Source organism: Ricinus communis, chromosome 3 (genome assembly GCF_019578655.1).
Source record: "Ricinus communis isolate WT05 ecotype wild-type chromosome 3, ASM1957865v1, whole genome shotgun sequence".
In the NCBI taxonomy this organism is placed as follows: Eukaryota; Viridiplantae; Streptophyta; class Magnoliopsida; order Malpighiales; family Euphorbiaceae; genus Ricinus; species Ricinus communis.
Genome location: NC_063258.1, coordinates 7,595,017 through 7,619,558, shown reverse-complemented (window position 1 = coordinate 7,619,558; position 24,542 = coordinate 7,595,017). Strand labels below are relative to the sequence as shown.

At 36.6% G+C, this 24,542-nt stretch overlaps 2 non-coding genes across 2 annotated transcripts; both read left to right on the top strand.

Moving 5' to 3' along the window:
- The first annotated feature begins 562 nt into the window (after nucleotides 1-562).
- LOC125369643 lies at nucleotides 563-669 on the top strand. Its single transcript, XR_007215320.1, has one exon. It is a non-coding gene; the product is annotated as a small nucleolar RNA R71 (small nucleolar RNA).
- Nucleotides 670-18,859: 18,190 nt separating this feature from the next.
- LOC125369607 lies at nucleotides 18,860-18,966 on the top strand. Its single transcript, XR_007215284.1, has one exon. It is a non-coding gene; the product is annotated as a small nucleolar RNA R71 (small nucleolar RNA).
- Nucleotides 18,967-24,542: the final 5,576 nt, after the last annotated feature.

Sequence of the window (24,542 nt, the reverse complement as noted above, 5' to 3'; positions counted from 1 at the left end):
TTAAGAGTAGGTTTAGGATGGGCAAGATTAAAGGTTTGTTTGTTTCATGGAAAACCCTGATGGGTGTTGAGGTTTGCTATTTAGGTTAAAAGGAGGGTTTAATTGAGAGGATGGGGTTGACCAAGAGAAATCGGGATGGTTCCTCCATTGAGCGTTATAAGTGTTGGAATTCAGCCCCATTCTTTGGTGAAAACCCCCTTGCATGTAGTTCACATCCTCATTTGTACTTAAATTACATTGAGAATATGAATGGGATCCTCCACAAGACTCACAAACAATATTAGTACTTTCTAAAGAATTAATTTGATTTCTACTTACCAAATTGGTGAGAGCATCTACCTTTGCATTCAACATTTTAATTGTGTCAAGCTCCAAAACTCCCCTTGCTTTTGCCATAGTTGTTTCATCACCCATGTATCCTTGAGATGCAAGTTCTTCAAGCAAGGTAATGGCTTCTCTAGCCATTTTATCCATCCATTTTCCACCGGCTGCTGCATTCATGATATTTCTATTTTCATTCGTCAGCCCATTATAGAAAATTTGAGGAATCATCCAATCCGGCAAGCCATGATGTAGACATTGCCTTTGGAGTTCCTTAAATCTCTCCCAAGTTGAATAGATTGTCTCACTTCCATTTTGCTTGAAAGTAGTGATCTCATTGCGAAACTTGGCCATTTTATATGGTGGAAAATATTTGTGCATAAATACTTGCTTCAATTGGTCCCACGTTGTGATTAATTCATTTGGCAAACTAGCAAGCCAAAGTTGTGCTTTATCCCTAGCTGAAAATAAGAAGAGTCTGAGCCTTATTGCGTCATCCGTTACACAATTGATCTTGAAAGTTGCACACACATTAAGGAAAGTTAATATGTAGGCATAAGGATCTTCTCCTTGTAAACCTCTAAACTGATTATTTTGCACCATTTGGATGATACTTGGCTTGATCTCAAAATTGTTGTAAGCAATAGCCAGAGCCATAATACCTTCTGAACTTCCTGATATGTCGGGCATTATAAAATCGTCTAACGTTCTCCTTTTCGGTGAGCCATGTTATTCAAATTTTGTTGGTTATCTCTTCTTTGCCTTTGTTCCCTGCTTAAAGCATGTATAGTTAAATCAATGTCAGGATCAAAGTCCAAATTATTATTACTAGTACTTCTAGTAAGCATGTTAATCCACAATTGAATAAATTAAACTAAACAAATAACAATAATAAAAATAAGATATTAAAATGAAGAATATAAAAATAAAATAAAAATAAAATAGAGAAAAACAAAAACAAGGCCTAAAACAACCTTTCTCTACCCTAAGTCAATAAAAATTACTATTAAACTCCCCGGCAACGTCACCAAAATTTGTAGTGGGACAAATTACATACCCTAGTCCCTAGGACTTAGTATAGAGCAAGAAGGGTGTCGAACACTCGGGAGTTGGGGTAAACTTTGTATTAACCGGTTAGGTACTAAGATGGATAAGCAAAATAAAAAAAAATTATAATAGTAATTAAGAAAAATAAGGAAATCTAAATACTAACTAATTACTTAAGTATTCACACAAGTTATAATAGTATATTTATGGGAAAATCATAAATCACAATCAAATAAGAACTTTGAACATTATTATCATAAAACATATTGATTGGAAATTAGTCTATAGTCTTTAAAGGTAATTCTCATTGTCAATTAAAGGTATTTCCTCTTAGAGTCTACATTCATTTTCATGGCAATGTAGAGATAAGAGAAAATCATTAACACATTATACTAATTCCTATTCTCTTAAGATGAATCCCTTGTATCCAAGCCAAATTCAATTCTTAAGTAATATCAATTACGTTCCACCAAATTACTCCAAATCTCTTTGTGAATAATTTGATTAACAAGTTACATATGGTGATCAAGCATACATAACATGAATGAGCACTAATTGAAATTAAATCATAAATAACATAAGATAAAAATGTAGCTCTTAATTAATTCATAATTGTAAATCTCATACAAAGACTTAGCCAAGACACATGTTAGAGAACAATAAGAGAAAATAAATTGCAACATAGGAAAGGTATATAGAAGAAAATGAATAGATAAACCCTTGTTTAAGTCTTCTAGAACTCGCTCGGTGTAGAACAATCTTCTTTTCTTGCTTCTTGACTTAGTCTCCTTCTAGTTAATTCTCAAAAACTAGAACAAAGTCTTTGCAATGATTTCTAAAACTTAATACTTCTATTAAAAACTATGCTCTATATCTATATTTCTTTTCTCATTCCCAAAAAAGAGCTAAACACACTTATTTTATATGTTTCTAAAGGCTGCTATTCGTGTAGAAATTGGAAAAAGGCACCCTTTGACATGAAAAATCACCCTCATTTGCAGATTCTGTAATTTCAAGGGAATTTTCGTCCATCCGATGACTTTATATCTACACATTTCCTTCTTCAAAGTTGTAGAACATTTTGTTATCTTTCCAGAGCAACTTGAATCACCTCATTTGGATGTCTGTAGACAAAGTTATGACCAAAACACGAAAACTTCTCAAACTAGGAAAAGTTGCAACTCTTGGGGACTGACTTGTCAAGACGGTGCCGACTCGTCACTCGGGTCTTCTATGACGACTCGTCAAGATCTACTAAGGCTCCAATTAGACTTTTCAAGCTTCACACTTACATACCAAATGATCCCAAGTCCTTTTCATGCATATTTTGAGCCTAAAAACATGTATAAGACACACACAATCAATCATAAACATAAACCAAATAAAAATAACACCTTTATAAACAAATAAGCACACAAACCTAGTATAATAAAATGAAATTAAAACTAAAATAACCTAAAGAACTATGCATATTTGCATTGTATCATTATATATTTTGTATAATTATGTGGTTTTCTTCTTTTTACAGTTACCTAAAGTATTTTCTGCTTGTATATCTATTCACTGAGTACTTTTGTACTCATTCTACTCTTTTCATAAATTTTATTCAAGAAGCAAGGCTTGATAGTTGGTGGTTGAGCTAGTAAGTGTGATTAAAGGCGAGAGTAAGGTTGGCCAACATTTCTCATTTGAGGAGTCATATACATACTCATTGTAACTTGTACATAAATGTTCATCCTTGTTCCATACCATGGTGGTTAGGTACATGTAAAAGGCTATGTTATAAAGTTAATGTTTAAAGGCAAACTTTGTATATTGACTTATATAATAATGTTTAATAAAGGCATTTCTAGTTATAGTCATTGTAATGAAACATCATATTGAAAAAATTATCTATTTTTCAGAATTATGATTTCACATACATTATACATACACATATGTAAGTGTATTATGATTTCACATATATTATTACATATACATATTACCCTAGTTAGGACTTTGTTTAAGTTATCTCTTTAGTTAGGATGGTTATCTTTATCCTATATGAGATGTAAATCCTTATTACTTAAGATTTAGGGTTTTCTAAGGCCTATATAAGGCTAGTACGAACTTTGATATGGGAAATAAGTTGAAATTTGAATGATAATTGGTATTTTTACCTTAAAGCTTGTTTGCTTTGTCTTTGTGTTCTTGTGTAGTATGCATGCTTAAGAAATATTCAAGTAGATTGATCATCTTCTTGTGGAGTGTTTCAAAATTAGGATTTAGGAATAAGTTTTCTAAATTCTAATTTTGATCATCTCTCTAAGTAATCTATTTTATAACCTTTTTTAGGGGTTGAACCAAATTATTTCTTGGAGTTTTCATGTTAATGTTTTGGGGGTCCATAATTCAAAAGGGGTTTTCAAGCTTATTCATGGAGGTTCCATATCATTTGGTATCAGAGGTTTGGCTTTATATCAAGTTTTATCCTTTCATATTTTCATTAGTCAATTCTAATTTCTTATGTTTCTTTATTCTTTCTTTTAATTCAGTTCATGTTATTAGTTCTTTGTTTAAGTCAATTTCTAGAGTTCTAAAATTAAAAAATATATCGTTTTGGTATTTTAATTTTGTCCTTTTTGTTATTCGTTCATTAAGGTTAGTTATTCTCCTTTACATCTTGTTCTTACATTTGTTTTAGCTTAATCATGTTCACTAAGTCTAGTTTTGTGTTCTACTTGTCGTGTAATTTTAATTTTGATTTGTTTTGAGTGTTAAACAAGTGAGTTGTGTGTGAAAGATGTATTATCAAAAAGATTACCATGAGCAACAAAGGGACAACTTATTTCACACAAGATCTCATATACAAGGCAAGGCGTGTAATGTGATTATTGATAATAGGAGTTGCACTAATGTTGTAAGTACTCTCTTGATTAGTAGATTGGGGCTACCTACCATACCACACCCACATCCATATAAGCTTCAGTGGCTTAATGATTATGGTGAGGTTAAGGAAAACCAACAAGCAATTATTTCCTTTTCTATTGGTAAATATCATGATGAGGTCTTGTGTGATGTAGTACTATTGCATGCTAGTGAAATTTTACTTGGGAGACCATGGCAATTTGACAGTAGGGCGATGCATGATAGGTACCTCAATAGGTATTCATTCACCAAGGATGGAAGAAAGACCATATTGACACCAATTTTCTCAAAGGAAGTATATAAAGAAAAATGTAAGTTGGAAAAGATGATAGTGGAGGCTAAAAGAAAAGAAGAGAAAGAGAGGAAAAAGAGTGTTTTAGAGAATGAAACAAAAAAGATTTACAGTAAAGAAAAAGTAGTAAAGAATCAGCCTGGAGAGAAAAGTGAAAAGAATGTGAGTTTAATAGCTAGAGCAAGTGAGGTTAGGCAAGCTTTGTATTCTAACTAGCCTATATTTGTACTTTTTTTACAAAGGAGCTTATTTTGCCATTAATGACCTTAATCCATATTTGCCTAGTGTTTTTGTTGAACTTCTGCAGTAATTTGAAGATATGTTTCCCGAGGAGATGCCAAGTGGTTTGCCATCAATTAGAGGCATAGAACATCATATAGACTTCATTCTAGGGGCTATTATACCTAATAAACTAGCATATAAGACTAATCCGAGTGAGACTAAGAAGATCCAAGGATAAGTGGTGGAATTGCTAGATAAGGGTTATGTAAGAGAAAGTTTGAGTCCTTGTTCCATACTTGTTATTCTTGTACCAAAGAAAGATAGATAATGGAGGATGTGTGTGGATTGTTGAGCCATCAAGAAGATCACTGTAAAGTATCATCATCATATTCCTAGATTAGATGATATGCTTGATGAATTGTATGGTTCTTATTTGTTTACTAAGATTGACTTGAAATCTGGTTATTATCAAATTCGCATGAATGTTGGGGATGATGGAAAACAATATTTAAGACTAAATATGGCTTGTATGAATGGCTTGTTATGCCTTTTGGTCTTACTAGTGCACTTAGTACTTTCATAATATTGATGAATCATGTTTTGCATGGATACTTGGATAAATTTGTAGTTGCTTATTTTTATGACATTTTGATTTATTCTAGATCTTTAGATGAACATGTTATGCATGTGCATTTAGTTTTAGCTATTCTTAAAAAAGAAAAGTTGTATGCTAACATGAAGAAGTGTAGTTTTTGCATCGAGAAGGTTATCTTTTTAGGTTTTGTAGTATCTAGTCAAGATGTTGAGGTTGATGAGGATAATGTAAAAGGTACAAGGGACTGGCCGACACTTAAGAATGCGAGTGATGTAAGAAGCTTTCATGGACTTACGGGTTTCTATGGGAGATTCATTAAGGATTTCAGCACTATAACTGCACGTTAAATGAGTTAGTTAAGAAAAATGTTGGATTTGTATGGGGTGATGCATAAGAACATGCATTTAATGAACTTAAGAATAAATTGTATAATGCACCTTTGCTTGCTTTACCTAACTTTGATAGGACCTTTGAAATTGAATGTGATGCTAGTGGTATAGGAGTTGGAGCTGTTTTAATGCAAGATCAAAGACCACTAATGTATTTTAGTGAAAAATTAAGTGGGACAGCTTTAAAGTATCCAACATATGACAAGAAATTATATGCTTTAGTTCGAGCTTTGCAAACATGGTAACATTACTTATGGCTAAGGGAGTTTGTGATACACATAGACCATAAAAGTTTAAAACACTTTAAGGGTCAAGATAAGTTGAACCGAAGGCATGCTAAATGGTTAGAATTCATTCAAACATTTCCATATGTGATCAAGTACAAACAAGGTAAAGAGAATGTAGTTGCAGATGCATTGTCTAGAAGGTATACTTTACTTAATTCACTTACTTCTAAACTATTAGGTTTGAGTTTATTAAGGGATTGTATCAACATGATGATGATTTTGGTGGATTTTATGCATCTTGTGATAATGGGGCTACTTTGGATGACTTTTATCTGTTTGATGGTTTCATGTTTAAAAGAAATAGATTGTGCATTCTTAAGTGTTCTATAATGGAATTATTGATTAAGGAAGCATATGAAGGAGGTTTAATGGGTCATTTTAGTGTAAATAGGACCTATGATATGCTGCTTGAACATTTCTTTTAGCCTGGTATGAAACAGGATGTGAATAAAATTTGTGAGCATTGCATCACATGTAAAAAGGCTAAGTCTAGATTAAAACTGCATGGTTTATATACTCCATTACCCATTCCTAGTGAACCTTGGATTGATATGTATATGGATTTTGTGCTTGGATTGCCTAGGACGAGGAAAAGACATGATCGTATCTTTGTTGTGGTTGATAGATTTAGTAAGATGGCTCATTTTATGCTATGTCATAAAACTGATGATGCTATAAATATTGCTAATTTGTTATTTAAAGAGGTTGTGCGTTTACATGGCAATACCTAAAAGCATTGTTAGTGATAGAGATGTTAAGTTTTTGATTCATTTTTGGCGTGTGTTATTGGGAAAGCTTGGTACTATTGTTGTTTTCTACTACATGTAGTTAATAGGACTTTGATTACTTTGCTTAGGGCGATCATTCAAAAGAATGTTAAGACTTAGGAGGGTTGTTTACCATTTGTGGAATTTTCATACAATTGGGTTGTTCATAGCACTACTTATTGCTATCCATTTGACATTGTTTAATCCCCTTGCTCCTATTGATTTATTACCTTTACCCCCTAACAAGTTTGTGAGTGTTGATACAAGTGCTAAGGCAGATTTGACGCGCAAGCTACAAAAGCAAGTCAAGAAGAGGATTGAAAAGCAAAATGCTCAAGTAGTTAATCGTGTCAATAAAGGAAGGAAGCCTATGATCTTTCAACCTGGTGATTGGATTTGGGTGCACTTTCGCAAGGAGAGATTTCCACATCAAAGGAAGTCTAAGTTGAACTGAAAGGGAGATGGTCCTTTTTGAAAGGATTAATGACAATGCTTATAAAGTGGACCTTCCAGGTGAGTATAATGTTAGTGCTGCCTTTAATATTGCTGATTTGAGTCCTTTTGATGCAGGTGCTGGTATAGATTCAAGGACGAATCCTCTTAAGGAGAGAGGGATTGATATGGACCAACCACCATTATGTGGATTTCATGAAGATGGACTTGATGAAGATGAGCAAAAGCATACAGGAGTTTGGTCAAAGCTTCAAGCCTAAGAACAAAGTCAAGCTATTGAAGCTAAAGATCTAATACAATTGCCTCACGGCCCAATAACTAGATCAAGACCCAAGAAGTATCAACAAGCCTTAATTCAACACATGCAAGGCCTTATGAATTCGACCCAAGAGGAATTACAAGGAGTCCAAGGCTTTAGTTTAAGTGAAGGCCCAACTCAACTTAATGTATTATAAGTTCAAGTGTTTAATGGGCTTACTTAATCTTTTATTTGGGCTCAAAAAGACCAAAGCTGATGAATTGGAGCATATGAAGACTTTGGGTCTAACTTAACTTATGTTTTAAGGCCCATATGCATGACTTAAGTAAATTAAGGTTTCTTTACTTAAGTTGCGTGGCTACACATGTTATTTACCCTAGTTAGGACTTCATTTAAGTTATCTTTTTTAGTTAGGATGGTTATCTTTATCTTATATGAGATGTAAATCCTTATTAGTTAAGATTTAGGATTTTTTAAGGCCTATATAAGGCTAGTACGAATTTTGATGTGGAAATTTAAGTTGAATGATAATTGGTATTTTTACCTTAAAGCTTGTCTGCTTTGTCTTTGTGTTCTTGTGTAGAATGCATGCTTAAGAAACATTCAAGTAGATTGATCATCTTCTTATGGAGTGTTTCGAAATTGGGATTTAGGAACAAGTTTTCTAAATTCTAATTCTTGATCATCTTTCTAAGTAATCTATTTTCTAACCATTCTTAGGGGTCGAATCAAATTTTTTTTGGGGTTTTGATGTTAATGTATTGGGGGTCCGCAATTCAAAGAGGGGTTCTCAAGCTTATTCATGGAGGTTCCATATCAGTAGTTTTCCATCTAATCCCTAATTTCTTATGTATTTGATGATATCCAAATTTAAGATTAATTTTAAAGAAGATTTTAGCACCATGTAACTCTTCCAACATATCATCTAATCTAGGAATTGGATGACGGCACTTTACTGTAATTGTTCATGGCGCGGCAGTCGACACACATCCTCCAAGATCCATCTTTCATAGGCACCAAAAGAATAGGTAAAACATAAGGGCTCGTACTCTCTCTAATCAAACTTTTGGAAAGCAACTCTTCCACTTGCCGTTACAATTCCTTAGTTTCTTCTAGGTTGCTCCAATATGCAGGGTGATTAGGTATTTGCGCACCAGGTATAAAATCGATCTTATGCCCTCTTTGGCATAGAAATTGCCTTTTTACTCACTTTTGTTCACTTTTTCACTAAACTCTCCTCTTTTTTGAGCCTTACTTTTTTTATCACTGCGCAAGCACTCAAACTCTCCTTTTTCCTCTCTTTTCGCACACCTCTCATTATTTTTCTCACATCTCTCCTTTTGCTCGTGCACCTTTTCTTTTTTCACGTGCACTCTCACACTTCTGTAATTGAATTTGGTCTTTATAGACCTAATTAGGAGTTAAAGATACAAGAGTAATAGGTTTGTTCTGAAAAGTAAAAGTATGGCAATTAGTAAAACCATCATGAAGAATTTTTCTATCAAACTGCCAAGGACGTTATAACAAGATATCACTAGCTTGCATAGGGATCACATCACACAAAACTTGACCTTTAGAATGCCCTATAGAGAAAGAAATTAATGCTTGCCTAGTGACCCTAATATCACCATAATTATTCAACCAACGCAATCTATAGGACTTTGGATGTTTAGTTGTTTTCAAACAAAGTTTATCAACTAAACTAGCATTAACAACATTAGTACAACTTCCGCCATCTATAATTATACTACACAATTAATTGCAATTGTATATTTAGTATTGAATATATTCTAACGTAGTACTTCTTCCCCTTTGGCTTGTACACTCAAAGCACGCATAGCCATATATGAAAAGAGTTTACCATTAAGAGCATATTCGACATCCTCCTCTTCTTGTGTGTCATCATCTAAGGTTGGCTCATCATCACTATCATTACCTTCACTCATCACATCACCATTGTCCATGATTGTCATAATTCTTTGATTGGGACATTCAGTTTGCTTGTGTCCATATCCTTTGCACTTAAAGCATTAGATCTTCGATCCCAAACCACTTACTTTCCCTTTACCTTTATCATCTATGGACTTCTCTTTGTTGTAAGTCAACTTGCTGGTACTAAAACTGCTCCCACCCTTTCGATTAGTCCAATTAGATTATTAGAAAACTTAGGTGTAGCGTTACCTTTGTTTATAGTCTGAACTTGCTTTTTCAACCTTAATAGCAACATAAAGGAGATCTTCCATGTCTACAAAAGGTTGTAGCTCGACTAGGTTAGCAATATCTCGATTAAGCCCATTAAGAAAACATGCCATTGTTGCCTCCCTATTCTCATCTATGTTGGCTTGAATCACGACTACCTCTATCTCTTGGTAGATTCATTCAGAGACTTAGTTCCTTGTAGAAGTTTTTGAAGTTTGTTGTACAATCCCCTATAGTAGTGTGAAGAAATAAACTGTTTATGCATGATTCTCTTCATCTTTCCTTATATTGATATTAGATCCTCATCGTTGCACCTTTGAGTTATAACTAATTGATCCCACCACACACTAGCGTTAGCAGTAAACTCAATAGAAGCAAGTTTTACCTTTCTCTCTTATGTGAAATTATGGCATTATAACACGCGTTTGACCTTAACTTAATGGATCCCAAGTTACCGTCCTTCCTTCCATGTCCAAAGTTTTGGTTGGAGGCGCCATCATCCTCATCATCATCATCATCAATCCAATTCTACCTCCTAGGTAGAGGTAGAGGTGGTGTTCGGTTTGGTTTCTCATCCCTTTCAAGTCTAAACTCATCCAACTGTGCCAAGATCCTTGGGAAAGTGTCTTACACAAACTTCTTCCATAGTCTATCATCATCATGTATGTCCATGATAACTACCTACAAAGAAACGTTAGAATGAAAATTCACTCCCTTACATATTTCCTCTCAAGTGTTTAAGCACACACCTTCTAATGCACTCACTATCTCACATTGCCTCGCTCTTAAATTCTTACAGACACTTATCATTTACTAATCACAACTTGTAAATGATCAAAGAGAATTAAGAGTTGTTTTAGAAAAGAAAAGATAGAAATAGAGTTAAGAAATTTCGGGTAGAATGAAAGAAGAAGAAGTACCTCAATCCTTTATTCTTGGATTGAGATTGGCGGCTAGTATTGAGAAAAGAAGGCTTGTTTTTGTTCTTGTATAAGAAAGAAAGAAGAAAAGCAAATGAGTTTGGTTTTTGATGTGTTTAAGGTTTTCAATTAGAAAAGAAAAGAATAAACGAATTTGTTTTTTGGTTTTGTTTTTTTTTAATATATTTTTGTTGTATCTCTTGATTAGAAAAAAAGAGGTAAGAAAGAGAATTATGTTTTAAGGTTTTTGGGTAAGAATGGTTTCGGCTAGAGAGGCAAGAACGATAAAGGATACGCAATTAAAAAGTCACAGCAATCTATTGAAACAACCGTTAGCTATCAATGAACAATCAACAAAGTTGCAATGTTTAAAATAATAAGTCCTTGCAAGAACTTAGAAGGAGAACTGATGGGCTACTTATGCAACCTACACCTAAAGCAGTAAACTTATCGATGTAGCCTAGCACTAGTGAGTATCAAGGTCGTATCCCTGGAGATCGGGTGAACCTAGAGTTACTACTGTTCACTATGTTATCTAGTCGAAAATAGAGTGTGATAAGTCTTAATTAATTAACTAATGATTATGAATGCAATTAAAGGATTAAATAGCAACTAACAATTGAAAGACAATCATAATAAAAGAAGAAAATCGAAAGGGGACCTAAGTGATGGAATTCTAAGGTTGATTTTATAAATTACCAATCTTGCTACCCGTGCCTAAATCCTGAATCGAGCTCGGCTCCTCTCTCGAGCTCACCAAGTTCCTAAACCTGCACTAACCTAATGGAATCTCTTCCTATCAGATTATTGCAAATTATCATTAAGCATGATTTAGATCTATTAAGAGTTGTTAATTCTTAATCCGGTGAGTGAATTAACCTTATCTCTAAGTGTTAACTACCAGTTCTTACTATTCAATTTCCAGTTGTAACAAGCATTTCTCAATGTCAAGAAACAACTCACAATTCAATTAATTCAACGTCTCAAACTAACTGAATCAAACTTTATTACTGAATAGCAAAAAGATTACAAGAAAGGCAATTATAAATCTAACAACTAAGCACAATCCATCACAATAAAGACACTAATGGGTTCAAAAGATCTAGCTACTCATGTTCATAGTTAAAGCAAAATAAGAAACAAATAAGGAAAAGAAGATTGAAGGCATGTACACCCTTTTCTTTCAAACTGGATGAGAAACCCTAATTTTCTAGTCCAAAATATCAAACCCTAATTTGCCTCTTGAATGCTCCCAAATGTTGTTTTGATCCTCAAATCGATGTTGAAAACAAGTGTAATCCTCCCTCAATTGATGAATTTGATATCCCAAGGTCGACAATTGAGGTCCAGAAAACAAGTAAATTGAGTGTATACTTGAATTAGGTCAGAGAAAATCGAGCCCCTTCCAAGAAAATCAAACTTTTGCCTATATACTCTCTTCAGCACGGTCGTGGTCAAGCCTGTACTGGTCAGCACGGGCGGAGTCCAGGCCATGCTGATCCCTAGGGTTCCGTTGTGTTGACCTCTTCCAGGCCGTGCCCAAGCCGGTGCTGACCACCATGGGCCGTGGTGGAGGCTGTGGTGGCTACGGAAACCATGCCAAAAGGCACTCTTGGAAGGCAGCTACTTGGCAATTCAGCACGGCTGGAGCCCAGGCCGTGCTTAACCCTCGGGGTGCTAGTCCTCGCCTAATTTGATGGATTTTTGTCCGTAATCACACGTATTTCCCTCGATTGTTGATGGTGTCCTTCGAAAATGACCTGAAACGAGAAAGGAAATAAAAGACAGGTGATTCTAGCATAAAACGGGATAATCATGCATAAAAATGTAAACAATCGGGCATGAAAGCATGCGTAGTATGATGCCTATCAAATCACCCCACACTTAAGCTTTTGCTTGTCCTCAAGCAATAAATAACTCACTCCTCAAACAAATTCCAAACAACTCAATCAAATACTTCGCAGACAGTTAGCTCAAAACAAATCTCAAAACTCTGTAATAAATTTCCACAAAATCCCCAAATCACTAAATCCTTAAGAGAGAGAACAAAAATAATAAAATTGCTAAAATTAAAATGATAAACCATTCAAACTGAGAAATTGAGAAATATGCCTCACAATATGTCACTCGAAAACACACATGTGTATATTGGTGAGAGAGGATCGCCAAGCTCTTAACACAAAAAAATATAGAAAAAAGTGCTTACCAAAGGCTTGCTTATAGATCCAATCTCCACTACTGTGAAATAATCAATAATCATGATTAAAGGGTCTTGAGCCAGGTTGTAATGGGGTTAAGGTAGGCTACAGAGAATTATGGAAAGTAGGCCAAAAGTTGCTGGAAAATTATGCGGGTAATGCAAGAAAATAGCCGAGGATCAAATGTTGTACCAAAAATGAACACTACGTTGCTCCAACAATAAGATGATCCTCGAAACATATTAAAGGAATACTCAATTCTTCCCTTTTTTTTATATATACCATGTATATATATTACAGCAGCTTATGTAGGAGCTGCTGTGGTTATTGACATAAACAATAAGAATGAATATCCAATTTTGGATTGAATGGAGCATCTATGAAAAATCTAGCAACTTAGTGATTATATATAAAAAGAATGCAATTTGATCCAAAATGAAATGCAGCATAAACTTACATAATTTCCAGCAACAACGGTAGAAAGAATGGAAGTGATAAAGTGAGTGTCAAAGGTGAATCACAACGAAAGAAAAAGCTAAGGCTCAAAATTGGTTCACTATGGGGAAAACAGGATTAAGCTTTTGGCCAAATTGTGTAAATCCTAAGTGCCCAAATCATCTCATGACTATCAAAAATTCATATAATCTCAAAAGGAATCACAGAGCAAGTTTTAGAAATAAAGATTCTGTGCAATGCTCACTCAACAATAAGAAAATGAGCATAAAAAAAATAATCATGCCCAATTTGACTCAAAACCTCACCATTTCAGTGGGTCAAAATTGCATGAATTCTCAAAGTGAAGTTTAAATAATCAATCATAATAACAAGCAGCAATATTAATAGTGTTCTATTTCTAAGATAAAGTAAAATGGAAAAACTGAGGAAAAACGCCAATTTTACCTGGCTCGAGTGAAATTAAGAGATTCGTTCATTTCCTTCTTCCAACAAGATTCAATAAAAGTTATAAGGGTATCTATTCAAAAGAGGAAAATTATTTACTACTTGATTGAAACAAAACTCAAGATAATAACAAACTAAGGTGCTTACCCCACACTTAAGTATAACACTGTCCACAGTGTTAGAAAGATTAAAACTAGGTAAGCATATGACTCGCACATCATAGTTATTGAAGATCATGCATAGTTTTCAGGTTGGGAAGCATAGTGTGTTGCTAAAATAACTTAACATAACATAAATAAATGATAGAGAATAAAACAAAATTCAGCATACAAAAGCAAGAAAATAATATAAAATAAAATAAATAAAAAATAAAGGAAAGAAAAAATAAAGGAAAGAAAATAAAAAAAAAAAGGAAAAAGGAAAGTTGCATAATTTTTTTCTGCTAGGAGTCGGCTGATGGTGTGTCATCACTGCTTGGACCTGCTTGAAGATGAGGAACAGAGGGCTGCGGTAGATCAGGGTCCGTGAAGCAGCCTGCCAATTCAAACTCCATCTCATCGATGAGTCGCTGATTTTGTGCTCTAGCATCCATCAACTTTTTCATTTGTTCCACTAGGAAGTCCATCTGGGTGGCATGCCTCTCCAACCCGTTCATAAGCTGCTGAAGCACGGTGTTCATTCCTCCAAGTTGTGCCCTAGTCTCCTCTTGAAACTGCACAAACTGAGTATGGTGCTGCTGCTGTAGATCGCAGACTCAATCTAGTCGGTCAGCTAGAGCACTAATCTGAGCATTCGATGTCCCTATAGAATAAGAGAATGAGGCTCCAGATGGAGGCATAAACGCTCTAGCTGGGTTGGGGATCCTAACATCCGGGATCCCAGCCGATGGATCTTGGGCTCCTCTAGCCACTACCTCTCTAGCCTCCCTGACTATGGTGTTCACAAGCCTGTACTCTATACCATGTGGGTGTCTAGTAGCCGTAATCATCTGCATGTTGATAATCTGTCTGATCCCTAATGGTGTCATGTCACCAATAATTCAAAGCTCTGACAGACAATCATGTAATATGTCCAGTCTTTTGGCTAATCTAGTCACCTACAGGCCAAAAACAACAGTGCATCTTCTTCTAGGCGTCTACTATAAATGATCGGACTTGACGAGCCAACAAATATCCCAAGTCTAACTTCTTCTGATGTTGCATAGCCCAGAGGATGAAAACATCGGTCTATGTCACCGCTCCAAAATTATCTCCTCTGCCTGTAATGGTGTAGGCTAATAAGGTATGGAGATAGCAGAGATGATTCGGAAGGCTAGACGCCTTAGACCTGCTTGGGTAGTATGTTTTCGGCCTCAGTTCCAATGAGTCCCACATGGTGTCGTAGGATATTGGGTGGATGTAGAGGCATCCTTGATATTCCTCCCCCGAGATCTCCTGTTCAGTCCATAATCCTAAATGCATGCCGAACTGCGGGACTGACCTTGAGAACTCTCTTCCCCCAAGTCTGAAATAAACTACATCAGGCTGATGTCAGTTTGTGATCTATTGCTGCAGGAAAAAGGTGCTGAGAAACTCAATTGTAAGCTCACGGTAGGTTGGTTCAATGATATCAAAGAATCGTGCATATGGCAGAGTCTCAAACAGAGTGCGCACATCCTGAACCAATCCCACTCTTTCCAGGGATGCGAAGTCGATGCAACGACCTGCCATCACTTGCTTCCACCTCATGACTTGACACCAACTTTCATTTTCTGCATTAGGAAATGTCCATAGTGGATGACGACCAGGTGCAGGTAGGTTCATAGCAGGTGCTCTTCGAGCTCGGACTAGTTGCCGCTCTAGTGTCAGGCCGGTTCCGGTCATGGAGGAAGATGTTCCTTCGCCACTCGATCGCTTGTTGGTAGGAACTCGTTTTGGTTGCTTCCTACGGGATTGATCGCGGTCCGTCATATCGCCTGATGCAATGAATCATTACTTATTCATACAAGAAATTAAGTTAATAAAAAATCCTACTGAAAATTGGACAGCATAACGGCTATAATTTGACTAACAGAAAACTCTAGACTTGACGAAAGACTAAAGCCTCAATCTCCTGCATAAATTAACTAACCCATACATTGCAAACTACTTTATCATGCACCAACTAACACAAAAAAACTTATTCATAATGGAATGCCATAACAAACTTTAATTATGCAAACCCTACACTTATCAATTTCATAATCAACTTCACAGCAATCAAGACAACTAATATAGAGTAAATCTAATTGAGGTCATCTTAAGGCAGTGCAACAACATAAAAATTACCAAAACATACTAGCATATCATAAATAAAGTATATGTATAAACAAAAACTTAATTAAAAACAAACAAAAATAAAAAGTGGAGATACTTACTTGGAATTGCCGAAAAAATAGGGAAGATGAGAGAAATAGAAGAAAACCCCACCTTAGAGCTTTAGAAAAGAAGTGGAAAAAATTTTTTGGAGGCCTTCTTTATATAGGCGCGGGGTTAGCACGGGCAAGTGCACGGCCGTGCTGATCATCACGGCCTGGACTTAGCCTGTGCTGAGCCCTTGTGCTTTGATTTTCACCAGCTTGGCATGGGTGGGGGCACGGTCGTTGTCCATCAGCACGGCCTGGTGTTGTCGCCCGTGATGCCTTCGGAAGCCGTGCTGAAATGGCTGAAATTTACCAAGTCTTCATGTGTCTCTCATCACGGGCTTGACTCAGGCCATGCTGATGGGCACGGCCTGGTGTTGTAGCCTGGGGTGGCCATGGAAACCGTGGTGAAGGGGAGGTTTTCGGAATTTCCTTTGCCATCTCGGGTCGCCGAGCTTCCTACCTTGATGTGTGCTTTAGCACTCTAAGATATGTTGGTCCTCCAAATTGCATATGAGCATCGAGTAGGTTAACTTCTACAAAACTCAAGAATAACACATTCCAAGCAACATCTAGTAAAAAGATTCAATAAACTAAAATCGTCTTAAAATAAAACAAACTAAAATTAAACTGAGAAATCAAACTAGAGAAGTAAATAAATAATAAAAGATGTCCAAAGAAAAACTCAAAAAGCATAAATAGATTCAGGAATGGCTCCTGAAGGCGCTTCTTTTTGTTCGGGTCGTCTAGCTGGACTCTACAGCAACATTCCTGCATCGCGGACAAATTGAGAAGGTGGGCTCAATGTAAGCTGGGGCTTGAGGCATATAAGCGCAAATAGAAGGTCTGATGTGTGTGATGGATGACCAAGGAGGTGCTCTCCGCATCGAGTCGGGATGCCCATTCATCCACTCCAAATTCTAGCTAAATGACCTGTCAAAAACAAACTTGCAACTACCCTTCTCAGATCTATCATAGCACAAAGTATCAAATTGATACAAGTTGTTTTCTTTAAGTAAATAACACATATCATCAGGGAAAGAAACATGTATAGCATCATCCATTTGTACGGCCTGTGGTTGTTTATTACATGCAGGACCAATTCCATCAATATTACAAATGGCATGAACATGGTTGGTGGAAGAACTATCAAATAAGGGGTAAACTAAAGGTAACATAGTCATCCCCTACATTAAGTTCTAACTTTCCCTTAAATATGTCTATTTTAGCTCTAGCTGTGGCAAGGAAAGGTCTCCCCAAAATCAATGGTACACCATGCTCATTACCCATATCTATAACCACAAAGTTCACAAGTAATATGAACTTATCTACCTTAACTAGCACATTCTCCACAATTCCCCTAGGAAGCTTAATAGGACGGCCAGCTAATTGAATGCACATCCTAGTGGATTTTGCCTCCCCCAAACCTAGCTTATTGAACAAACTAGTGGGCATGACATTTATGCTAGCCCCCAAATCAGCTAATGCATCATCAACACACAAATTACCTAAAGTGCAAGGAATAGTGAAACTCCCTGGATCGTGTCGTTTCTCTGGCAACTTGCTCTAAAACACCGTTGAGCACTCCTCGTTAAGTTGAACATAGGCTACCTCCTCCATCTTCCTTTTTCTGCTAAGTATGTCCTTTAAGAACTTGGCATACTTCGGCATCTGCTCCAATGCATTAATAAAAGGTAAGTTAATATGCAGTTGTCTAAAAATATCTAAAAATTTACTGAACTGCTCTTGCGCCTCTGCTTGTTTGCCTCTAGCAGGATAAGGAATCTTAGGTTGATATTCCCTTACTGGAATTGATTTCACCTTTTGTTCCTCAGGTTCCCTAACGTTGCTGCTCGCCTCAACCTGTACATCAATAGTGGAGTCATAAAAAACAAGCTTAGAAGGAGCTAAAACTAACTTACTTGAACGCAAAGTGATGGCGTTCACGGGATCCTTCGGGTTAGACTCAGTGGTGCTAAGGAGTGCTCCTTGTTGCCTCTCAGACAACGTCTTAGAGATTTGGCCAATTGGGGTCTGCAAGTTCTGAATCAAGGCCTGCTGGTTCCTAAATGCACTATCAATTTGCTGGAACCTCTTCTCCGCAGACGTTACAAACTTCATCATAAGCTCCTCTAAATTTGACTTCTTTTCTGGTAGAGGAGGAGCTTGTGCAGCCCACCGGCCGCTACATACCGATGAAGTCTCTGAAATCCAGGTGGACCCTGAGCATTATTGTTCCTCCAACTAAAGTGGGGATGATTGCGCCACCCAAGGTAGTATATGTTGCTGTAAGGATCGTTCTGCTGCCTTGGGGCATTCCCTATATAGTCAACCTGCTCAACATCAGAAGACATAATAGAAACAAATGGAAAAGTAGAGGAAGATGAAGCAAACATACGATAGTTCACACCGAAAAGGGCCACCATAAAAATCGGAAGCCAACGTCACGCATGAACCGACCGAGTTGGTTAATCTTCTTGGTCAGAAGCTCCACCTGAGCTGCCAAGGCTACTGTAGAATGTATTTGGTTAACCACTCCTTGTCTTCTTGGTCAGTTCCTAGAGGATTTCCACTAATAATTGTTCATGGCCATTTCCTCTGTCAAATTCTGAGCCCGCCGAGCTGCCCATCGTTTAGCGCCCCACCACCGCAAAGATCCACCATCCCGCCTCATTGTAAGGTTCAACCCGCTATAATAGGTTTGAATCTGCATCCACACTGGCAATCCATGATGTGGGTAGCATCTCAAAAGGTCCTTAAATCTCTCTTATGCATCGTACATGCTTTCATCATCAAACTGCACAAAAGAAGATGTGTCATTTCTAAGTTTAGCAGTTTTAGCAGGAGGAAAATACTTATATAAAAATTTTTCGGCCAACGCCTTCTAGGTAGTAATTGTCTGCTGTGGAAGAGATTGCAACCATCTCTTGGCTCTGTCCCTCAAGGAAAATGGAAACAATCTCAACCGAATGGCATCATCGGTTGTTGCATTTATTTTGAATGTGTCACAAATCTCCAGAAAGTTGGAAATATGAGCATTGGGATCCTCGCTGGGCAATCCTCCAAACTGCACGCTCTGCTGGATCATCTGGATAATATTGGCTTTTATTTCAAAGTTGTTGGCCGCTACAGCAGGTCTGACTATACTAGTTTTTGTCCCATCCAAAGATGGTCGTGCAAACTCGTACATCATCCTTTGATCGTCATCGGCTTGGGGGTTATGGTTCTCCATCACGTCCACTCCTTGAACCTTAAATGTAACTCCGTCCTCCTTCTCAACTGCCTGCAAACATCATCTCAATAATCTGAGAGAGCGCTCCGGGTCAGATAAGGGTTCTATGAGATCAGGGTTAGAGCTCCCAGTCATAAACTACCAGAAACTGACAACCAAACAACCACCAATCAACTATAACAATAAAATAAAGAATACAAAATAAATAAATAATAAGATAATGACTAAATTAACAAAAAAATAATTCACTCCAGTTCACCATTACTTAGTCCCCGACAACGGTGCCAAAAACTTGATGGGCTACTTATGCAACCTACACCTAAGGCAGTGAACTTATCGATGCGGCCTAGCACTAGTGAGTATCAAGGTCGTATCCCTGGAGATCGGATGAACCTAGAGTTACTACTATTCACTATGTTATCTAGTCTGAAATAGAGTGTGATAAGTCCAAATTAATTAACTAATGATTATGAATGCAATTAAAGGAATAAATAGCAACTAACAATCAAAAGACAATCACAATAAAAGAAGCAAACCCAAAGGGGACCTAAGTGATGAAATTCTATGGTTGATTTTATAAATTACCAATCTTGCTACCCGTGCCTAAATCCTGAATCGAACTCGGCTCCTCTCTTGAGCTCACCAAGTTCCTAAACCTGCACTAACCTAATGGAATCTCTTCCTATCAGATTATTGCAAATTAGCATTAAGCATGATTTAGATCTATTAAGAGTTGTTAATTCTTAATCCGGCGAGTGAATTAACCTTATCTTTAAGTGTTAACTACCAGTTCTTACTATTCAATTTCTAGTTGTAACAAGCACTTCTCAATGTCAAGAAACAACCTACAATACAATTAATTCAACGTCTCAAACTAACTAAATCAAACTTTATTACTAAATAGCAAAAAGATTACAAGAAAGGCAATTACAAATCTAACAACTAAGCACAATCCATCACAATAAAGACCCCAATGGGTTTAAAAGATCTAGCTACTCATGTTCATAGTTAAAGCAAAATAAGGAACAAATAAGGAAAAGAAGATTGAAGGCATGTACACCCTTTTCTTTCAAAATGGATGAGAAACCCTAAATTTCTAAATATCAAACCCTAATTTGCCTCTTGAATGGTCCCAAATGTAGTTTTGATCCTCAAATTGATGTTGAAAACAAGTGTAATCCTCCCTCAATTGATGAATTTGATCTCCCAAGGTCGACAATTAAGGTCTAGAAAACAAGTGAATTGAGTGTATACTCGAATTAGGTCAGAGAAAATCGAGCCCCTTCCAAGAAAATCAAACTTTTGCCTATATACTCTCTTCAGCACGGCCGTGGTCAAGCCTGTGCTGGTTAGCACGGGCAGAGTCCAGGCCGTGTTGATCCCTAGTGTTCCGATGTGTTGACCTCTTTCAAGCCGTGCCCAAGCCGGTGCTGACCACCACGGGCCGTGGTGGAGGCTGTGGTGGCTACAGAAATCATGCCAAAAGGCACTCTTGGAAGGTAGCTAGTTGGCAATTCAGCACGGCCAGAGTCCAGGCCGTGCTCAACCCTCTAGGTGCTAGTCCTTGCCAATTTGATGGATTTTGGTCCGTAATCACAAGTATTTCCCTCGATTGTTGATGGTGTCCTTCCAAAATGACCTGAAATGAGAAAGGAAACAAAAGACAGGTGATTCTAGTATAAAACGAGATAATCATGCAAAAAAATGTAATCAATCGGGCATGAAAACATGTGTAGTATGATGCCTATCAAGAACACTCTCAAGTATCAAATTATAATCAAAGTTAAAGTCTTACAAGATGATAACTCTTAAGTATTTATAGTGAACACTTAGGGTTTAAACAAACTAATGAGTGTTGTGCCAAATGCAATGGGCGGCCCATACTTAGAATTAATCTAATAAATATAACTACAAGTAATGAAAAAGGCCCAAAGAAATAGAGTTTTAAAGTAATAAAACACTTAAGGGCCAAAATACATAAGAAGTTAAATAAGTAGTAGCTTCAGTCCATGGGGAAATTAATAAAGAGTCAAGCTTCTTGAAGCCCATTCTCATTAACTTGAATCATCAAGACATAATCTAGCTCATTGGGCTTATTTGAGGCTTGTTCTTCCACAATGTGAGTTGTCACCAAGGCTAATAAGGCCACTGCATACTTAATCTTCTAAGCTCTTACTCTTGTGGTTGGACCACTCCCCATATATAGAGGATCTTGCTTGGATGGGTTTGTAAAGCACTAGGATCTCCATAACAAGGATTGGCATAAGGAATCATGTGAATGCAATTGGCAAGCTTGACCAGTTGCATTGGGGTGTGATTTGATGATCTAGTAAGATGAGATACAAATCCACATGTGTAAGGGAAAAATCATGTTGTCAATTAATCTAAGTAGGAATGCGTGCATTTTGATGTTTGTAATGCATATAATTATGTAATTTGGGCCAGGGTGTTATTAGGTATGCCTACAAGAAGAGACTAGAAGCTAATATGAATAAATAAATGAAGAAAGATTAATAAACTAAAATCAAATTAAGAACTAGAGAAGAGTTGACTGGCCAACAACTCTCGTAATCTTAAATTTTATGTCCAGCTTAATAAAAATAAGGGTAAAATTGTTGTGGGCCTACCTAAAAATACTCCTATCCAAATTATTTAATTATATGCATTTCAAGATCAAAGTGCTCGAATTTCAGCTTGTATTACACTTGGATTAATCGAAAATAACCTGATTTCTCCCTTACGCGCCTGGATTTATGTCTCCTACTTGATGATCAAGCTAAGCGCTAATGCCAATGGTCAAACTTGTTAATTGTGTTCCTATGAATTCTTACGCACAAACTTGCATCATCAAGAGTTGCTTGTGCCTAGAGGAAGAAGGAAGGATGGAGATTCTAATGGTGCAAATCCTGAGTCAAAATATTTGGGCATGCCTCTATTCTCTAAAAGATTCCTCAACGATAATTCGGAGAATGATATCAGTACATGATCAACTAATTTTCTTTCTTCCTATTCCTCTAAACATTGGATCAGTGCCTTTGATTACCGCTTCCACCCGTTTTCACTTAACACTCGTGTTTTATGCTCCCCATATAAAACTAAACCAACATACTAGATAGAGAATAGAAAGAGAGACACAAAAGAAATAAAAAAAAATGAGAATATAGGTAGGATTTCATATCCGATAAGGAAAGAAATCACATGTTCTTTGTTCTTTTCCATGCGGCTAAGCGTAAGGATCAAATCGAATTGATTTAAACACAAACGTAGACAAAGAACATAAGAGAAAGGAATGACGTGAGGGATAAGTCTATGCTAGCTAGCACGAGTGTTGATAAGTCCACAAATTTCTTGAAAGAACCCATAACTTGATTTCCTACAAGGTAGAAGACTGAAATAATATGCTCATTAGCCTCAAGTATTCGGTTGCTTGCAGTTTTATAGTGCTAAAGCCATCATCCCATAGGAAGAAGAGGCTAGAAGCTAAATATAAATAAATAAATAAATATTAATAAACTAAAGTCAAATCAAGAACAAGAGAGGAGTTGACTGGGCAACAACTCTTGTAATCTTAAATTTTATAAGCCAACTTAATAAAAATAAGGGTAAATTAGTGTGGGCCTACCTAAAAACACTCCTACCCAAATTACTTCATTATATACATTTTAACATCAAAGCGCTCGAATTCTAGCTTGTATTACGCTTGGACTAATCGAAAACAACCTAATTTCTCTGTTACGCGCATGGATTTACGTCTCTCCTGCTGGATCATTAAGCTAAGTCCCAAAGCCATCGGTCAAGTTTTTTAATTAGATTCCCATAATTCCTTACGGCCAACCTTGCGTCATCAGGAGTCCTGATGTAGATGATTCTATGCATGTTTATTGACTGTTTATCAGCCATTTATTTGTGTATTTGAGTCAAATTTATTCCTGTTTGATCGCACTATGGTATATTTATGAATTTTTCAAGTTTTCGGACTCCTTGATAGAGATCTATTGATTTATGGACAGAAACCAAGGTATTTGGATGATCTACGCTTACTAGATGCTTATCGGAGTCGATTCCTTGTTGGCGCGCAGTTTTGAGGCTTTTGCACGACCTCCCTTGGACAATTTCAGAAATTTTGCATTTTATGGAGGTTGGTGCTCGTTGCATCGGCCGTTGCATGGCCCGTGGCACGAGCTCTACATATTTGCACGGACCGTGGCATAGGCCATGGCACGGCGAAGGCAGTTCTATCTATAAATAGGCGCACACAAAACGAGACGGGGTTCCGCTTCTGATTTTTGAACTTTTTTACGCGCGCGACCCCTCACTTCTGCACCTTTGTTCTTGACATTTTGGGAGACCAATGTCACTTCAAAGGATTGATTTGGAGGTTCAAGCAAAGATTGAAGTTTCTAGACGATTGACCGAGACATCCGAGATCCATACTTGAGGTTGGTTTCATAATTGACACTTGCGACATTCCCACTCCGATTCGATAGAAAAGCGGTTATATGTTTCATTTTCTTTTTTGTTATTTATTTCCTTCTGTAATTGTTTCTTTCATTATGAGTAGCTAGGATTGCCCAACCCATTGTGGTTCATCTTTGTTGATGGTTTGTGTTTAAATATTGGATTTTTTTTATCTGCCATTTTTGTAATCTTCTTACTGTTTAGTAATAAAATTTTATTCAATTAATTTGAGACGTTAAATTAATTATCTTTTGGGTTGTTTCTTGACATTGAGAAATGCTTTTTACAACTGGAAATTAAATAGTAAGAACTGGTAGTTAACACTTAGAGATAAGGTTAATTCACTCGCCGGATTAAGAATTAACAACTCTTAATAGTTCTAAACCATGCTTAATGCTAATCTGTAATAATCTGATAGGAAGAGATTCCATTAGGTTAGTGCAAATTTAGGAACTCAGTGTGCTCGAGAGAGGAGCGGAGTTTGATTCAGAATTTAGGCACGGGTAGCAAGATTGGCAGTTTATAAAATCAACCTTAGAATTCCATCACTTAGGGTTTTGCTTCTTTGTTACGGTTGTTTTTTTGATTATCAGTTGCTGTTGTTCCTTTATTTGCATTCATAAGCATTAGTTAATTAATTTAGACTTCTCACACCTTATTTCAGATTAAATAACATAACGAACAGTAGTAACTTTAGGTTTACCCGATCTTCAGGG